Genomic DNA, 17,285 nt, shown 5'->3' with positions numbered 1-17,285 from the left:
ACCCTGCGGACTGTAGCTCACTAGGCTCCTCTGTCCATGGGATTCTCCAGGCAAGAGTACTGGGTGGGTTGCCATTTCCTTCTCCAGGGGATCTTCCCGACCCAGGGATTGAACCCAGGTCTCCCGCATTGTAGACAGATGCTTTACCGTCTGAGCCACCAGGGAAGTCCTAATTTTCAATAATACAGGCCCTATAAAGTCTTAAAAGTGATTTATAAATGCATTGATTTGGGGTTTTTTTTGGCCTTGTGTCTTATAGGATATTAGTTCCCCAATCAGGGGTCAAATCCAGGCCAGCTCAGAGTCCTGACCACTGGGGTGGTGGACTGCCAGGGAATTCTCTGTTGACACTGATTCTTAAACTTTCATTTCCTCATTTCCTTTAGTAGTATATAGAAAGATTGTTCTGCAGGTGGTATTTTGGTATCTTGTAGCCTTGGCTGAACTGAGTTATTATTTCTAGTAGTTTTTTTAGATAGAATCCTTGGTATTCTGTACTTAGAAATGTCAACTGCACATACTTTTTTTCCTTCCTATTTGTATTCTTTACATTTCCTTTTATTAATGCACTTGCTAGGACTTGCAGTCTGATGTTGAGTATGAGCAGTAGGAGAGGACACCCTTGATTGGTTTCTGATATTAGGGGGAAAACATTCAGTTTTCTTATCAAGTACAATGTTACATGTTTTTTTTTTTTTTCCCCATAAACTTTTCCTGTCAAGTCTAGAAAGTTTCCCTCAGTTCTTAATTTGGTGAGATTTTTGTTATGCTTGAGTGTTGGGTTTTGTTGGATGCTTTTCCTCCCATCAATTGATGTGATCATCTGATTTTTCTTTGATACCCAATTGATTGAGTTTTGCATATGGAACCAGCCTTGCATCCTTGGAATAAGCCCCACTTGGTTATGGAGTATGCATTTTAAAATATATATTAAAGCATTTGATTTGACTGTATTTTTTTGAGGCACTTTCCCTCTAATCTCTTGATTGATGGTGCATAGTGGCCATTCTTTGTTTTTAGCTTCTATCATTGTCTGATTTTAGGTCAAGGTGATAGTGGCCTCTCAAGTTCTGTTTTTTAGGAAGATGGTGTGTAAGTGTTTTTAATTGTTGTTTTATAATAGTCCAACGGACCATTTGGGCCTGGAGATTTTCTGGATACTAGTTGATAAATATGGAACTATTCATAGTGTCTTTTCATATTGGATAAATTGGATAGCTGGTCCTCGTCAAAGAAATGTTTCATTTCATCTCAATTTTAGACTTGTTGGAAGTATTCCCTCATTTTTTTTTTCCTCATTATTTTTTTTAACAGCAGCAAGGTATGTACTTATATTCCATTTTACTCCTGATTTTGGAAATAGTCAACTCCTTTTAATCATTGTCAGTCTTAGACATTTACCAGTCTTACTGATCATTTTGAAGAACCAGCACTTAATTGATTTTTTTTCTGTTCCTTTCTGTTTTTGCTTTCACTGATTTCTGCCCCAGTTTTTATGATAGCCTATCTTCTGCTTTGCTCTGGTTGTATTTTGCACTTTTAATTTTTGAGGGATGCTGAGATTATTGATTCGACACTTTTTGTTTTCTTATGAAGCATTAAGTATTATAAAGTTCTACCACAGCACTATTCAAGTTTTGTCCCACAAGTTTTTATTACAGTTTATTCAGTTCTGAATACCCCTTGATTCCTTTAGAGACTTCTTCTGTCACCTGTGGATTATTTAGAAGTTTTTTATTTCATTTTCTACTGTTTGAACCATTTTCTGGTATCATCTTGTTATTGATTTCTTGTTTGTTTCACGTTTGGTTTGACTGTTTAAGTTTGTTGAAGTTTGTTTATTGCCCTTGGGTGTGGTAAATCTTGTTGAATGTTCTGTAAGACTTCTTGGAAAGAATGTGTATTCTGCTGTCATTGGGTGGAGTTTCTATAAATGTCTGCACAGTTTTCTTTCTTGGGGATGTTTTTCAGATTCTCTATATCCTTGCTGACTTTCTGTGTAGTATTTCTTGTCAGTTGCAGAGAGAAATGATGAAGTCTTAAAGTATAATTAAGAAATTGTAGTGTTTGCAGTTTGTATTTTTTAAGTTTCTTGTAACAGCAATAGTTGGGGTCATATTTTTTAAACCCTTTCTGCCACTTTCTTTTAATTTGTAAATTTAGATCATCTAAATTTAAAATAGTTAATGATGCATTAGAGCTTCAGTGTACCATTTTAATTGTTTTTTTTGTTGTATTCCCTTTATAGTGTTACTCTTGTTTTTTAGTTCTTGTTATTTAGCTTTCCTGTCCTTCCTGTGGGTTACTTTAATGTTTTTTAGAATTCTACTTGATGTATCTGTAATGCTTTTGAGTATATATCTTAATTTTTTTTACTGTATGAAGTGTATTACATATACATAACTTAATCACAGACTTATCAATATTTCAGCACTTTGACGTATAGAAACCTTGATTTCATTAGGGTTCTTTTACATTCCCTGTTCTTAATATAGTTGTTCTAAATAGTTTCTCACTGTATACTGAGCACCATATTGGATATTGTAATTTTTGCCTCAACTGTCTTAAGATTTTTTTTTAAAACAAAGTTTGTGAGAAGTGAAGTCTGTGTATCTCCAGTTTTGAAAGGTTGTTGCTGAATGAAAAGATTGGGGTTTTTGACCTCTGGAGGAGAATTCAATCCGGGGCCAGAGACGAGGCTTAATCGCTCAGAGCTTTTGTGTAATAAAGTTTTATTAAAGTATAAAGGAGATAGAGAAAGCTTCTGACATAGGCATCAAAAGGGGGCAGAAAGAGTACCCCCCCTGCCAGTCTTCAGCTGCATGTTATGTAGTCATTAGCAGTCTGTTAATGAAAGAAAGGAATGTCTTAAAACTCAGAATGGCACCAGGCACCCCCATCCATAAGATGCATTTTGGGATAATCTTGGCACCAGATGATTCATCCTGGGCCATAAAACCATTGACTTGAATTGTGAAGAAAGGCAGATTACCATACAGATAGTTTGATTTACATAGATTAGGGGAACAATATCTGAGTATAACGTACTGGTTTGTCAAGTAGGTTCTGAGCCATTATGCTAAGTCACTTCAGTCGTTTCTGACTCTGTGCTACCCTATAGACCGCAGCCCACCAGGCTCCCCCCGTCCCTGGGATTCTCCAGGCAAGAACACTGGAGTGGGCTGTCATTTCCTTCTCCAATGCATGAAAGTGAAAAGTGAAAGTGAAGTCGCTCAGTCGTGTCCGACTCTTCTCGACCCCATGGACTGCAGCCTACCAGGCTCCTCCGTCCATGGGATTTTCCAAGCAAGAGTACTGGAGTGGGGTGCCATTGCCTTCTCCGTTAGGCAGAACCTCCTTGAAGACCGAGTCTGGGGTAAATGCATAGTACATTAACATAGCTTAAGACAAACATTTCCATAAGAAATGCGTTGGTTAACTCAAGGTTTGAGAATAGTGAAACCAGGTGTCATTATGGCAACACAGTATTTTAAGAGAAACCTTTTAATTTATATAGAGAAGGAAAAAAATACTGCTAGTTTGTTTCCTCCTGCCACTTAAGAGAAAAATGTCTGACACTTGCAGCCTATTTCCTCCTTTTGGAGACCCCTGGCCTTCCTGCCTGGTACCCTCTCAGTTTTCCATTTCATTGTTCTTTCTCTTGTTCTTAAAGTCCCAAGTCTTCTATTAACATTTCCCTTCTGTTTGGCAAGTTTCCTTTATCTGTTCTTTCTAAAGTATGTCTGCTGTTAATGAATGTTTTTTTTCTTCATTTAAAAATGTCTTTTCCCCTTCATTCTTGAAAGATATTTTTGTGGAACATACGATGTGGGATCCACAGTTCTTTTAGGACAAAAGAAAACATGTCTGTTTTTCTACATTCTATCTTCTTCTGTGCACCGTGGTTTCATATGAGAAGTGCGTGTCACCCTGTTACTTCTCTATCTGTAAAGCATCCTTTCCGTCACATGTTTTCAAAGTGTTTTTCATTGTGGTCATAAGTTTAATTATGATGTATCCTGGCATAGAACTTTTAGGGTCTCTCCTGTTTGGTGGTTGCTCAGCTTTTAGAATCATGTGGTGTATGCCCCTTGCCAAATTTGGACATTTTAAATTATTAATTCTTCAAATATTTTTTAACCTCACATTTTTCCCTCTTTTAAGGACTCCAGTAACATGAGTGATAATTCTCATGTTTTGTACCATAGGACCCTCAGTTCCCATCTTTTTGTTTCCCCCAGTTTGTATCTCTCTGTTGCTCTTATTGATTAATTTCGATTGATTGCTCTTTGAGCTCACTGATGCCCTTCTCTCATATAATCTACTATTGAGCTTACCCATTGAGTTTTCATTTTGTTTTTTTAATTTTTCAGTTGTTTGATTTCCATTTGGTTATTTTATATGTCTTCTATATTTTTGCCTAGTTTATAATGCCAAAGGAGGACTCTGAGAAAACAGGCAAAACTATGTAGCCCAAAGTCATGATTCTCTGGTGGTTTTATCTTTGTATTGGGATAGAAATCCTAAATAAACTAGAGGAATGAAAGGCCTTATATCCACAGGTATCTCTGAGAACAGATTTTACAACTAAGGTTGACCTCCAGGTTGTTCAGAGCTGTGTTCTCCAGGGAAGGCGTGTGTGTAGAATTTCCTGGTTCTCTAAGGCTTGTTGCAGCCGCAGAGGAGGAGGGTCACTCCCCCTTCAGGCTCACTCTTCCTCCCCGTGACTGAGTGCATCCCCCACCTCCGCCCCCAGCTTGCTGAGGGTCTCCGTCTGTGCGCTGTACCTCCTCCTGTATTCTGTGGTCTTTAACTTCTCCCTCTTAATGCCCTTCTAGCCTCATCATCTGTACAGTGAGCGCCATATTGGATGTTGTTGTCATTTTTGCCTCAACTGTCAAATGTGTTCAGTCTCTAGTCTCACGCTGGGCACTTTCTGCCCCACATGCCCATTGAACTCCGCCCTTCTTTCTCTCACAGACACACCCAGTGGAACAGTTCTGTCCACTGTCTGTCCTCACCTCCTTGTGGTGTGCTCCAGTGACCACTAAGAGTGACCTCCACCACGGTCACCTGGCTTGCGCAGTCCTCACAAAGTTCCCATTTGTGCCCCTCTGTGCCCACCTCATTACTGGCCCTTGTGCTGCCCACCCCTCTTTCTCAAGAGTCCTTGGCTGGCTTCTGAGCATTTCTGCTCTTCTCCTTAATAGGGTCTGTGTTTTCCATCTATTAAATGGTTCCACTTCCCAGGATCCATGTGTGGCCTTTGTTTTTTCACTTGTGATGTGTCCCATGAGTGAGTTAATCCCCTCTCAAGGCATTTTATCCACAGTGATCTAGAGTCCCCCAGTCTGTGTCTCCAGGTTGAATGTTTCTCACTGGCCATCCTTCCACACCCACTGTTTATAAACTGTGTTCATGTGTCATGTGACCATGGCCTGGAGATAAACCTATCATTAGAACAGCAAGCAAACATTGTTTTATACGTATTAACTCTTAACCTTTGCAGTTTAGGAATTTGTCCAGGGTTTCATGATTAGAAAGTGTAGGAACTGGGATTGGAGTTAGCTGACTGCAAAATCCATGCCCTTGATACTTAACCTGTGTTGTCTTTCATAGGATGGGTGAATGCACCACTTCAGAGTACACCAAGCCTTGATCATTTGTCTGCAAATTACTTTTCTCATTTGACATTAATGTTGACCATCCCTTTAGGATGAGTGAGATACACCAAACTCCCTCTTTAGTGGCTGCATAGTCTGTTTTAACTGAAGAAGATACAGTTGATTTGTGGTGGCAGGAAGATAGAAAAGGGCTAAGGTTTTCAGTGCCCATATTCCCTGTGAATCCCACTGCCATCTGCCTTGTTGCCCAGGCCAGATGGACACCTCACAGCCATTTTTTCATCATCCCACATCCAACCACTGTCCCGTTCTTTTTTTCCCCTAGTAGACACCCAATAGATGTGTGTTTTAGTGAGTGGCTACACACAGCAGGGAATGTTTATCATAATGCTTGGCTTCCTCACAGTGTTTACATGAAGCTGTGTGTATGCTGCTGCTACTGCTGCTAAGTCGCTTCAGTCATGTCCGACTCTATGTGACCCCATAGACGGCAGCCCACCAGGCTCCCCCGTCCCTGGGACTCTCCAGGCAAGAACACTGGAGTGGGTTGCCTTTTCCTTCTCCAATGCGTGAAAGTGAAATCGCTCAGTCGCGTCCGACTCTTAGTGACCCAATGGACTGCAGCCTACCAGGTTCCGCCGTCCATGGGATTTTCCAGGCAAGAGTAATAGAGTGGGGTGCTATTGTATAGTTGCCACCATATAGAACATATGTTGACCTTGAAGAAAAGCTCCAGAAGCTTTTATGGCCAGATGGAAATCAGGATGAATGATTGTATCATGTGATCAAGACCACACTTAGTTCAGCAGTTTGCTAGGAAGACTCCCAGAACTCATGTTTTGTTAACACTCAACAGCTATGCTTATTCCACCAAAACGATCAAAGCAAACTCAGCCAAGAGAAGCTGCACAGGGACCAGGGGCAATCTGCAATTGTCCTGGCTCAGGGGAGTCACGTGGGACGTGCTCAATTTAAGCTCTGTCAAGGAGGGACAGCCATCGACTGAAATGTCACATGTGGAAGCTAGCTCGAGACTCAGGGTTTCTTGGGGACTTTAACATTTATACCAAATTCTAGACCTCCAGAAGGACAGTGGATCTTTGGCATAAAACACACTGGTGCACAGAAAGCTTGAGCACACTGAGCCACTCACTCGTGGGAAGTCCTCCAAAATCTAAGGTCTCAAACCACAGCCCAGGGTAAACCTGCTAGTTAAGAGAATAGCAGTCTTGGGCCTGCTCTGTTAGGTCTTCATAGCAACTTAAATGGAACTAAGATGCCAATTAATAAATTCAGGCTTCTGTAATGTTAAGCACAGTTTCCTAAAAGAGTCATAATTTTGAGGCAAAATCATAACCAAAATTTTTTTTAAAACTATCACTAAGCCAAAGTAGAACTGAAGAAACTAGCCGGGATTTAATTTAGTGATGACAACATACAGAGGAAGTCTGGTGACAAGGACCTTGCCTCTTTCTGATAATTGATACACGTGTGATGTGTATACACCACTTGAGGCCACATATATGTACATAAATGTGTAGATACCTAGTACACATGTATCTTTATAGATGAATGGCTTCAAGTGGTCTGATGTGCAAATATACCAGCTGTTTACTTTATAAAGATGTAAATGCCAGACCAGTGCTGTTTCTGAGGCACATAAGGCAGCAGTTTCTCATCTCTCTCTCTCCCTGCTGTCGATACTCTGTGCCTCTGTCTTCAGCAAAGAGAAATAAGGAATGTTTGCATCATCCAGCACACCTCACTTGAAGCTAGACTACCCTGTGTCAGGCTTGGTTACCTTCACCATCTGTGGGGGAGTTTCACCTGGAGCAAGGGGGAGCAGGTGGCTCCTGCAGGGACGGCTTCGCCAGAGAGGTGCTGAAGACCGGCAGGAACCTGGTCTGCGGGGCCTCTCTGCTCCCCGGGCGCTCGGGCTCTGACCCGAAGACCGCCTTTCCCTCTCAGTCCTGGGATGCTCAGTGATGTCATGCTTGAGGTTTGAGGGCTGAAGACTTGTCATCTCTGCTCATGGATGTGTTATGCAGCTCACTTTTTAAACAGTCTGAAGTAAAGTATAAACAGGCAACCTACCGGGCCTCCCTCAGAGCCGTGTCAGGGCCACGGGCCCTCCCGTCATACTTCTGACCTCTGGCTTACCTGGGAGACTTTAAAACCTTCCTGGCCACTCTCCTCCTCCCCCTTATTTTGGATACTTAATGTTGAAGCATGTGTTTTTATTCTGAAGTTCTAACGTTTGGGACCCCGCTGATCCTGTGGAGACTGCTCCTTCTAGAGCTAGCTAATCTCTCCGGATAATTTTCCCTGTGGTCTGTGCCCTCCGTAGACAAACCAGCCGTTCCAGAGCCAGAGCCCTCAGCTACTGCCTTTATCAAGTCCCCATGCTTCAAGACCCTTCCCCAGATAACCAGGCAGTTGAGGGCAGCCCTTGCACCCTGAGCTGTGCTGGCAGGAACCAAACTAGCAAATCCTGAACCTGCTTGGCCTGTCTGCGTCACCAGTCCCACGCCTCCCAGTGAAGATCACTGTATCTGCAGTCTCTCTACCCTTCCCCTCCACCTCTTTGCTTCTGACTGTCCTCAGGGGTTGCCCTACGTGGCCCCGTGGAGCAAGCACAGCAGGCCCTCGTCTTAACTGGAGCCATAAGTAACTCTTCAAAGGCCTCGTATCAGGATAGCAAATCCTACACTTTAAAACAATGCCCAAAAGTATTAATGAGACGATAAATACTAAGAATTTTACAAGGCACATCAGCCACTTCGAGAAGTGAGGGTGCCAGTGCACCCAGCCACATGCGATCTTTGAGTTGGATGTGGAGAGCCACAGACAAGGAGAGTGCCAACCAGGGGCTGTCCAGGTGGGCAAGTAGAAAGCAGGTATCCAAGGGGCCAAGATGTTCCTTAGTAAGATCACACTCAATCTCCCCTGGTGTTTGTATTTTAGGAAGATGGTTTCAGATGCCCGCACAGCCCCACACATCAGACGATGACGAAGTGCCACTAACTGGGGGCCACAAACTCATTAATGACAACCTAGTCTCCATGTATCATTTCTCCCAAGTTTCTGGGATGTGAAGGAAGAAACGCCTCTGGTGTGCTGAGTCCCAAGTCCTGCTACATCATTCGTTCTCTTGACCATCTTCCAGCTGACAGGCACCCTCACCACTCTCCTCCCTCCTCCCTTACAGCCTCTCTAGTTCCATCATCTTTCAGCAACTTTCACTATGGCTTGTTCTAGTGTCATTTCATGTGCTTGCTGTCAGGATAAATCTTCACACACGTTTGAAGTGCTTTGCTTGCACTTAGGCAGTCATCACCGTTTGCCCCACCTCAGAGTGTGCCCAATGTTTTCTTGCCTGTGACCTCACCTGCCTAAAGCCTGTTTTTCATCTGCTCTGTCCCTCACCCTTTCTGACTTGTCTTCATGCATTGCCCTGAGCGTCGGGCACCACTGTCTTCACCACGTCTCACTTATTCACATCTTTATTCCTCCCTCTTCCTTTAACTGAGGAGTGCCCTTGGGATTCTCTTCGTTTCCTTGTGATAATTGCACTTCACTGTTACCTCATCCTTTTTCTTCCATTTCCCAAACCTCCCTGCCTTGTGAACCTCCTTCCTAGGGTCCTGCTGTCTTCATCACCCTGGCCAAGGTCAGCAGTGACTCCCGTGTTTATATAATGTAAGCCCTGGTCTTGAGACTGAAAATCATCTCACTGACCATTCTTGAAATACACTTTTTTTAGTTCCATATCATCACTCTCCTGGTTTTCTCCCTCCTTTCTTTTTTTTCCTTCCTTGCTGACTCATCCACTTCTAGCCACCCATGCAGTTTTGAAACTCCTAAACAGTTTCCACAGTCCCTTTTCTTTCTTTGTGGTCTCTCCCTAGGCTTCATCCGCATCCTTCATGCGGCTTCACTTATCTTCATTGTTGTTGTTTAGTCACTCAGTCTTGTCCAACTCATTGTGACCCCGTGGGCTGCAGCATGCCAGGCTTCCCTGTCCTTCACCATCCCCCAGGAACCTGCATTACCTCGTGTCCATTGAGTTGGTGATGCCATCTGACCATCTCATCCTTCTCCCACCTTCTGCCACCTTCAGTCTTTCCCAGCATCAGGGTCTTTTCTAATGTGTCAGCTCTTTGCATCAGGTGGCCAAAGTATTAGAGCTTCAGCTTCATCATCAGTCCTTCCAGTGAATATTCAGAATTGATTTCCTTCAGGATAGACTGGTTTGATCTTGCAGTGCAAGGGACTCTCAAGAGTTTTCTAATGCCAAAGTTTGAAAGCATCAATTCTTTGGCACTCAGCCTTCTTTATAGTCCAACTCTCACATCCATACATGAGTACTGGAAAAAACATAGTTTTGATTATACAGACCTTTGTTACTTTGAACAAGTTGGAATTTATTTTCCCAGTCCTGACTTCTTGGGGCCCTAGACCTGAATTCCTGATTACTGCCCCTACTTGAGTGTTTGGAAGATGTCAGTCTCCACGTGACTGTTTAAAGGTTCCTAAAGTGGCTCCCGCTTCTCCCTGATACCGATCCTCTTGTAGTTTTGCCTCTGCACCACGTGGCACGGTTTGGTGACCAAGGACAGAACCCGACGCAACCTTGTGACCTCTGTTTCCTTACACTCCACACGCCAAGTTGCCAGCGTCACCTCTTAAATGCCTCTCAGGTTTGTCTTCCGTAACCCACCACTTCCTTCCTGGACTATCACACATCATCTATCACTTCTGTTTCAGCTTAGTAACTAGGTATTTTTTCACCTGTATTTCCTCTCCAGTCCATTCTCCACACTGAAACTAGAGATGCAGTGCAAATTAGACTGCCACCTGCCCAACACACATGCCCTTCAGTCGTTTCATGACTTCCCTTAACTCTGGAGATAAAAACCAAAGCCTTCACGTAGCCCATCCATGGGGCCTTACCTGGTGTGGGATGTGTCTAATTTGCTCCCTTTTCTCTTTCACGATCCCACTGCTCTGCTCTTGACTTGTGTTTCCTTTTGTCTCCCCACCCGTTGCTAGGCTCTTCCCTACACTTTGGCTGGAGAATGAATGCTTACCCTTCACAGTACAGTTCAGTTCAGTTCAGTTTCTCAGTTGTGTCTGACTCTTTGCAACCCCATGGATTGTAGCACGCCAGGCCTCCCTGTCCATCACCAAGTCCCGGAGTTCATCCAAACTCATGTCCATTGAGTCAGTGATGCCATCCAGCCATCTCATCCTCTGCCGTCCACTTCTCCTCCTGCCCCCAATCCCTCCCAGCATCAGAGTCTTTTCCAATGAGTCAACTCTTTGCATGAGGTGGCCAAAGTATTGGAGTTTCAGCTTTAGCATCAGTCCTTCCAAAGAACACCCAGGACTGATCTTTAGAATGGACTGGTTGGATATCCTTGCAGTCCAAGGGACTCTCGAGATTTCTCCAACACCGCAGTTCAAAAGCATCAATTCTTCAGCATTCAGCTTTCTTCACAGTGCAACTTTCACATCCATATATGACCACTGGAAAATCACATCTCACATCAAATAGCACTTCCCCAGGGAAGCCTTTACCGTGATTCCCATCTAGGTCAGTACTTTCCTTTTTCAAGGAGACTTTCATGTCTGCCCAAGACCACCTTCAGGCTTGGTGTCACCACAGAAAGACAGAGACCGCGATCAGCAAAGGAAAAAGGCACCTAGAATACAATGCAAGAGGAACCGAGCACCTCGCCCGGGTGACTCCCCGTGCAGTTCCAGAGCTGTGTGACAGCGTGTTCATCAACACCAGAAGGGAAGTTCGCCCCAGCTTCCCAGCCCACGGATGCCTTTATCGAGGCAGCGCCCACTGGACTGACCATGGAGACAGGATCCACAGAAGGCGAAATGTAGTGTAGTCGTAGGCAGACAAAACCCACCCTTCACCATGAGTCCCACTGTTAGCATAAACTTTCTGGTCTTAATGATACAGTGGGGCCCACAGACATAAGCAGAGAAATCACTCTTACCAGGCAAGACTGTCTTAAGGACGCAGAGGTAAAGGGGAAGTCTTTTTTTTTTTTGGCCACGCCACATGGGATATTGGTTCCCTGACCAGGGATGGAACCCAGACCCCAAGAGTGAAAGCACCGAGTCCATGAAAGCACCGAGTCCGTGAAAGCACTGGTCCCCCAGGAGTCCCCCACAGGTACATTTTAGAACGTGTTCAGGAGCATAATAGAAGCTCCTTACAATGGCCGACAAGGCTCTACACGGTTTGCCTCTGTTTTCTCTCCAAGCTTATCTCGTACCATTCTAATCCCAGCAAATTAAGGCTAAGCTGCACTAGCCTTGCTTTACTCAAACACCCCAATACCCTCACAACCGAGGAATGTCTTTCTCAAAGGCCCAGGGGTCCATTTTTATGAAATGAAGTCATCAAAGGAGATAGCGTCTTTCTGTCCCAGTGGCTCAGCTGGTAAACAACCTGCTTGCACTGCGGGAGACCTGGGTTTGAACCCTGGAGAAGGGAATGGCAACTCATTCCAGTATTCTTGCTTAGAGGGTTCCATGGACAGAGGAGCCTGGCAGGCTAAGATCCATGGGGGTCACAACGAGTCAAACACGACTGAGCGACTGGCACTCACACATCCCAGTTTCTTGTGGGGCAGGGGTGAGGGCAGGAGCCCAATTTGCTCCAAGTAGCAAAACTACCTCTGGTCATATGAGAAGTTAGTTTTCCTCTATAGAAAGCCAGTGTAACAGCAAGTAATCACCCCGTTACTGCGTTAGTGTAGAATGAACTATGTGTAACAAATGCTGCTGTCCTTACTTCATAGGACCAATTGTTTATTGGAAAATGTAGGGAATGGTTTGTGGTTTTTTGGCTATATGAAGGGGTGAGTGTTCTTTGAAGTCTCTTAACGACCATCTGGAGAAGGCAATGGCACCCCACTCCAGTACTCTTGCCTGGAAAATCCCATGGACAGAGGAGCCTGGTAGGCTGCAGACCATGGGGTCTCGAAGAGTCAGACACGACTGAGCGACTTCCCTTTCACTTTTCACTTTCATGCATTGGAGAAAGAAATGGCAACCCACTCCAGTGTTCTTGCCTGGAGAATCCCAGGGACGGGGGAGCCTGGTGGGCAGCCATCTATGGGGTCGCACAGAGTCGGACACGACCGAAGCGACTTAGCAGCAGCAGTAGCAGCAACAACCACCTGCCATGTGCATCAGATTCTAGTCTAATGCTTATACAACTTTAAACTTTTATTTCTTTACTGTCTTTGCAGTGAGACTTTTCTGAATGAGGAGGAGACTTTTTCTTTTTAAATTGTATTTCTCTAACAATTTACCCTATTTCCTATCTAAAAGAGTTCAGTTACAATTGTTTTGAAAATTCTGTATATGTCAAACAAATATGTGGGCTTACTATTTGAGACCCAAAGTGGAAACCAATTACTGAGTCCAACAAATAGAGTTGAGCCTTGAACAACAGGGGTCTGAACTGCGTAGGTCCACTACATGCAGATTTCTCGTCCAGTGTACTATAGTACTGTGCCATCCCGGGTTGGTAGAGTTCCTAGATGCAGAAGCAAGGATACAGAGGAATGGCGAATGCTGATAAGATAGGCTGGAACCCTTGCTGTAGGACTTTCAGCTGGACAAACATCTCCTCCAGCAACAAAATACAAAGAAACTATAAGGGACTAAAAATAACTGCCTGCATGTGTAAGATTATGAGCAATAAGATACAAAAAGACCAAAAACTCAACTGCGGTTTCTGATGAGCTGGGAACAAATGGACCCTGATGGGAGCAAGAACAGTGTACTGGCATGCTCGCTGCACACAGCACCAGCCAGCGGGTGGCAGACAACCTAAGCCACGTCTCCATCCCCATCCCTGGGCCCACCCCGGGCCCACCCCTACCCTCACCTGGTTTAAGAGACCAACTCGTCCCCCGCCCTCCAGGGAGTGAGTCAGGGAACCTGTTCTTGTTTTCTCCCTCCTGCAGCAGGAGTCTTGCCTATGAAGTCTTGCCTGAATTTCTCCTCAGGCCTCTTTGTTATCGCCAAGGTTATGACTTTGTCTACCCACCAATTGCAAATGAAAAATACAGAGACAGAGTTTAGGGGACATAGAAAGATGGCTTTATTTCTCTGCCCGGTGAGGGGAGAATACAGCAGGCTGGCACCTCAGGAGATCTTTCAGGCCCGTCCAAGTTTCTTCTCTAGACTGCTCACTGTTCCCTTTACTTTTCTGTTCTTCAGTTCAGTTCAGTTCAGTCGCTCAGTCGTGTCCGACTCTGTGACCCCATGGATTGCAGCACGCCAGGCCTCCCTGTCCATCACCATCTCCCGGAGTTCACTCAAACTCACATCCATCGAGTCGGTGATGCCATCCAACCGTCTCATCCTCTGTCGTCCCCCTTTCCTCCTGCCCCCAATCCCTCCCAGCATCAGAGTCTTTTCCAATGAGTCAACTCTTCGCATGAGGTGGCCAAAGTATTGGAGTTTTAGCTTTAGCATCATTCCTTCAAAAGAACACCCAGGGCTGATTTCCTTCAGAATGGACTGGTTGGATCTCCTTGCAGTCCAAGGGACTCTCAAAAGTCTTCTCCAACACCACAGTTCAAAAGCATCAATTCTTCAGCGCTCAGCTGTCTTCACAGTCCAACTCTCACATCCATACATGACCACTGGAAGGCTATGGTTATAGCCTTGACTAGATGGACCTTTGTTGGTAAAGTAATGTCTGTTCTTAGAGGAGGAAAAACTTCATTTCTATTTTTTCTACAACACTTATCCATTTCTATTGATTAAGGAGTCCAAGAACCCTGGTGGTAAGACCAAGGGCTAACCATAACTTAAATGTGGATTTTTTTTCCTTTTTTTTTTTGGTTGCACCACACTGCATGCCACATGAATCTTCCCCAGTGGGGGATCGGTCCTGTACCCCCTGCAGTGGAAGCACGGAGTCTTAACCACTGGGCCACCAAGGAAGTCCTGTGTGGGTTTTTGACAGTGCTGAACGTCAGCCCCACCCCAGCCCTCATTTAAGGGTCAGCTGTACTGTAGTGAGTACATGAGAGGGGAGCAGTAAGTGCAGCTATGGGTCTTTGCCCCCATGCCAAATGGCCTGGGCAGTCCTGGGCTGGGGGAGGCAGATGTACTGAGGGAGGGCACACAAGCCATAGGATATCTGGAGACAGAAGCAGATGTCAGGGAGCTCCACCACGGTGACCCTCACGCATGTGAGTGGTTGAGGAGGAGCCTGAGGAACGGCCTGAATAGGACAGGACCCTCAAGCTGGGGCAGCTTGAGTTGCGCTTGGTCCTGGTGTGTGCCAACAACATAACACGTCCCTGTTACTGAGTCTAAGCTCACTGTGCTCACCGCACGACAGGCCAACAAAATCAAAGACAGGTATTGAGGCAAGGAATACAACTCTATTTAGAAAGCCGGCTGACAGAGAGGATGGCAGACTAAAGTCTCAAAATAATCACCTTACCTTGGTCTGGATGGCAGGTTCTTCTCTAAAACAGAGAGGGAGAGGAGGTGAGGAAGTAAAGTAAAATGGCCCTTTATTTTGCAAAACAATACCAGATGTGTTAATTTCTTCTTTAGTGCAACCATTCACAGGTGAGCTGGGTCAGATTGTCTCTCTGTGAGCTGAATAAAGGTACTTCAGTTTAACAGTCAGGCTGAGGGGAGGGTTCCCCGAGGCAGGCTATTATGTATGATTATCATAACAAAAGCAAACAAGCCAAAATAACTAAAAGCAAAGGTTAAAGTCAAAGAAACAGATCCAACAAGGAGCCAGAACTGGCTCTTCAGTGCAAAACCCTGGCAGCTTCCTGCCGTTGATTTCTCGTCAGTCACACTGGCCGTCTGGCTTCCCAGGTGGTACTAGTGGTAAAGAACCAGGCTGCCATTGCAGGAGACGTAAGGGATGCAGGTTTGATCCCTGGGTTAGGGACGATCCCCTGGAGAAGGGAATGGTTAGACATTCCAGTATTCTTGCCTGGAGAATCCAATGGACAGAGGAGCTGGAGGGCTACAGTCCATGGTGTGGCAAAGAGTTGAACACGACTGAAAGGACTTAGCACACACACTTCCTTATGTCACTGACTTTCTTAACTCACTCCCTCAGAGATTTATATACATGTTCATTCATTCAGATACTAGACAGTCCATGGAATTCTCCAGGCCAGAATACTGGAGTGGGTAGTCTTTCCCTTCTCCAGGGGATCTTCCTGACCCAGGGATCGAACCCAGGTCTCCCACATTGTAGGCGGATTCTTTACCAGCTGAGCCACAAGGGAAGCCAAAATCAGATACTATGCGTTCCATGGAATATTCTTAAATTCTTAAAGAGATGGGAATACCAGACCACCTGACCTGCCTCCTGAGAAATCCATATGCGGGTCACGAAGTAACAGTTAGAACCGGACAAGGAACAATGGACTGATTCCAAATTGGGGAAGGAGTATGTCAAGGCTGTATATTGTCACCCTGATTACTTAATTTATATGTAAAGTACATCATGCAAAATGCCAGGCTGGATGAAGCACAAGCTGGAATCAAGACTGCCAGGAGAAATATCAATAACCTCAGATACGCAGATGACACCACTCTTATGGCAGAAAGCAAAGAACTAAAGAGCCTCTTGATGAAAGTGAAAGAGCAGAGTGAAAAAGTTGGCTTAAAACTCACATTCATAAAGCTAAGATCATGGCATCTGGTCCACTCACTTCATGGCTAATAGATGGGGAAACAAAGGAAACCGTGAGAGACTATTTTTTGGGGGCTTCAAAATCATTGCACATAGTGACTACAGCCAAAACAAAACAAAACAAAAAGCCTACAAAGAAATATCTCTTAGGAATAGGATGAAAAAACCCTGCACAAAATATTAGCAAAACAAATTAAGTACCATATCAAAAGGATCATATACCACGACCAAATGCAGTTTACTCCTGTAATGGAAAGACAACAGAATGAAAGACAAAAGCCCACATGATCATCTCAATTGATATTATAAAAGCCTTTGACAGAATTCATGATTTTAACAAAAAATCCACAAACTAGGACTAGAAAGAAAGTACCTGAACATATGACAGACTTTATTTTCTTGAGCTCCAAAATCACTGCAGAGGGTGAGTGCAGCCATGAAATTAAAAGACGCTTACTCCTTGGAAGAAAAGCTATGAGCGACCTAGACAGCATATAAAAAAGCAGAGACATTACTTTGCCAACAAAGGTCTGTCTAGTCTAAGCTATGGTTTTTCCCATAGTCATGTATGGATGTGAGAGTTGGACTATAAAGAAAGCTGAGCACCAAAGAATTGATGCTTTTGAACTGGGGTTTTGGAGAAGACTCTTGAGAGTCCCTTGGACTTCAAGGAGATCCAACCAGTCAATCCTAAAGGAAATCAGTCCTTAATATTCATTGGAAGGACTGATGCTGAAGCTGAAGCTCCAATACCTAGGCCACCGGATGAGAAGACCTGACTCATTTGAAAAGACCCTGATGCTGGGAAAGATTGAAGGCGGAGAAGGGGACGGCAGAGGATGAGATGGTTGGATGGCATCAGTGACTCGATGGACATGAGTTTGAGCAATCTCCGGAGTTGGTGATGGACAGGGAGGCCTGGTGCGGCAGTCTGTGGGGTC

The sequence above is a fragment of the Bos indicus x Bos taurus genome, chromosome 18 (genome assembly GCF_003369695.1).
Source record: "Bos indicus x Bos taurus breed Angus x Brahman F1 hybrid chromosome 18, Bos_hybrid_MaternalHap_v2.0, whole genome shotgun sequence".
Classification (NCBI taxonomy): domain Eukaryota; kingdom Metazoa; phylum Chordata; class Mammalia; order Artiodactyla; family Bovidae; genus Bos; species Bos indicus x Bos taurus.
The sequence above is the reverse complement of the archived record's forward strand: the minus strand, read 5'-3'. Positions refer to the sequence as shown.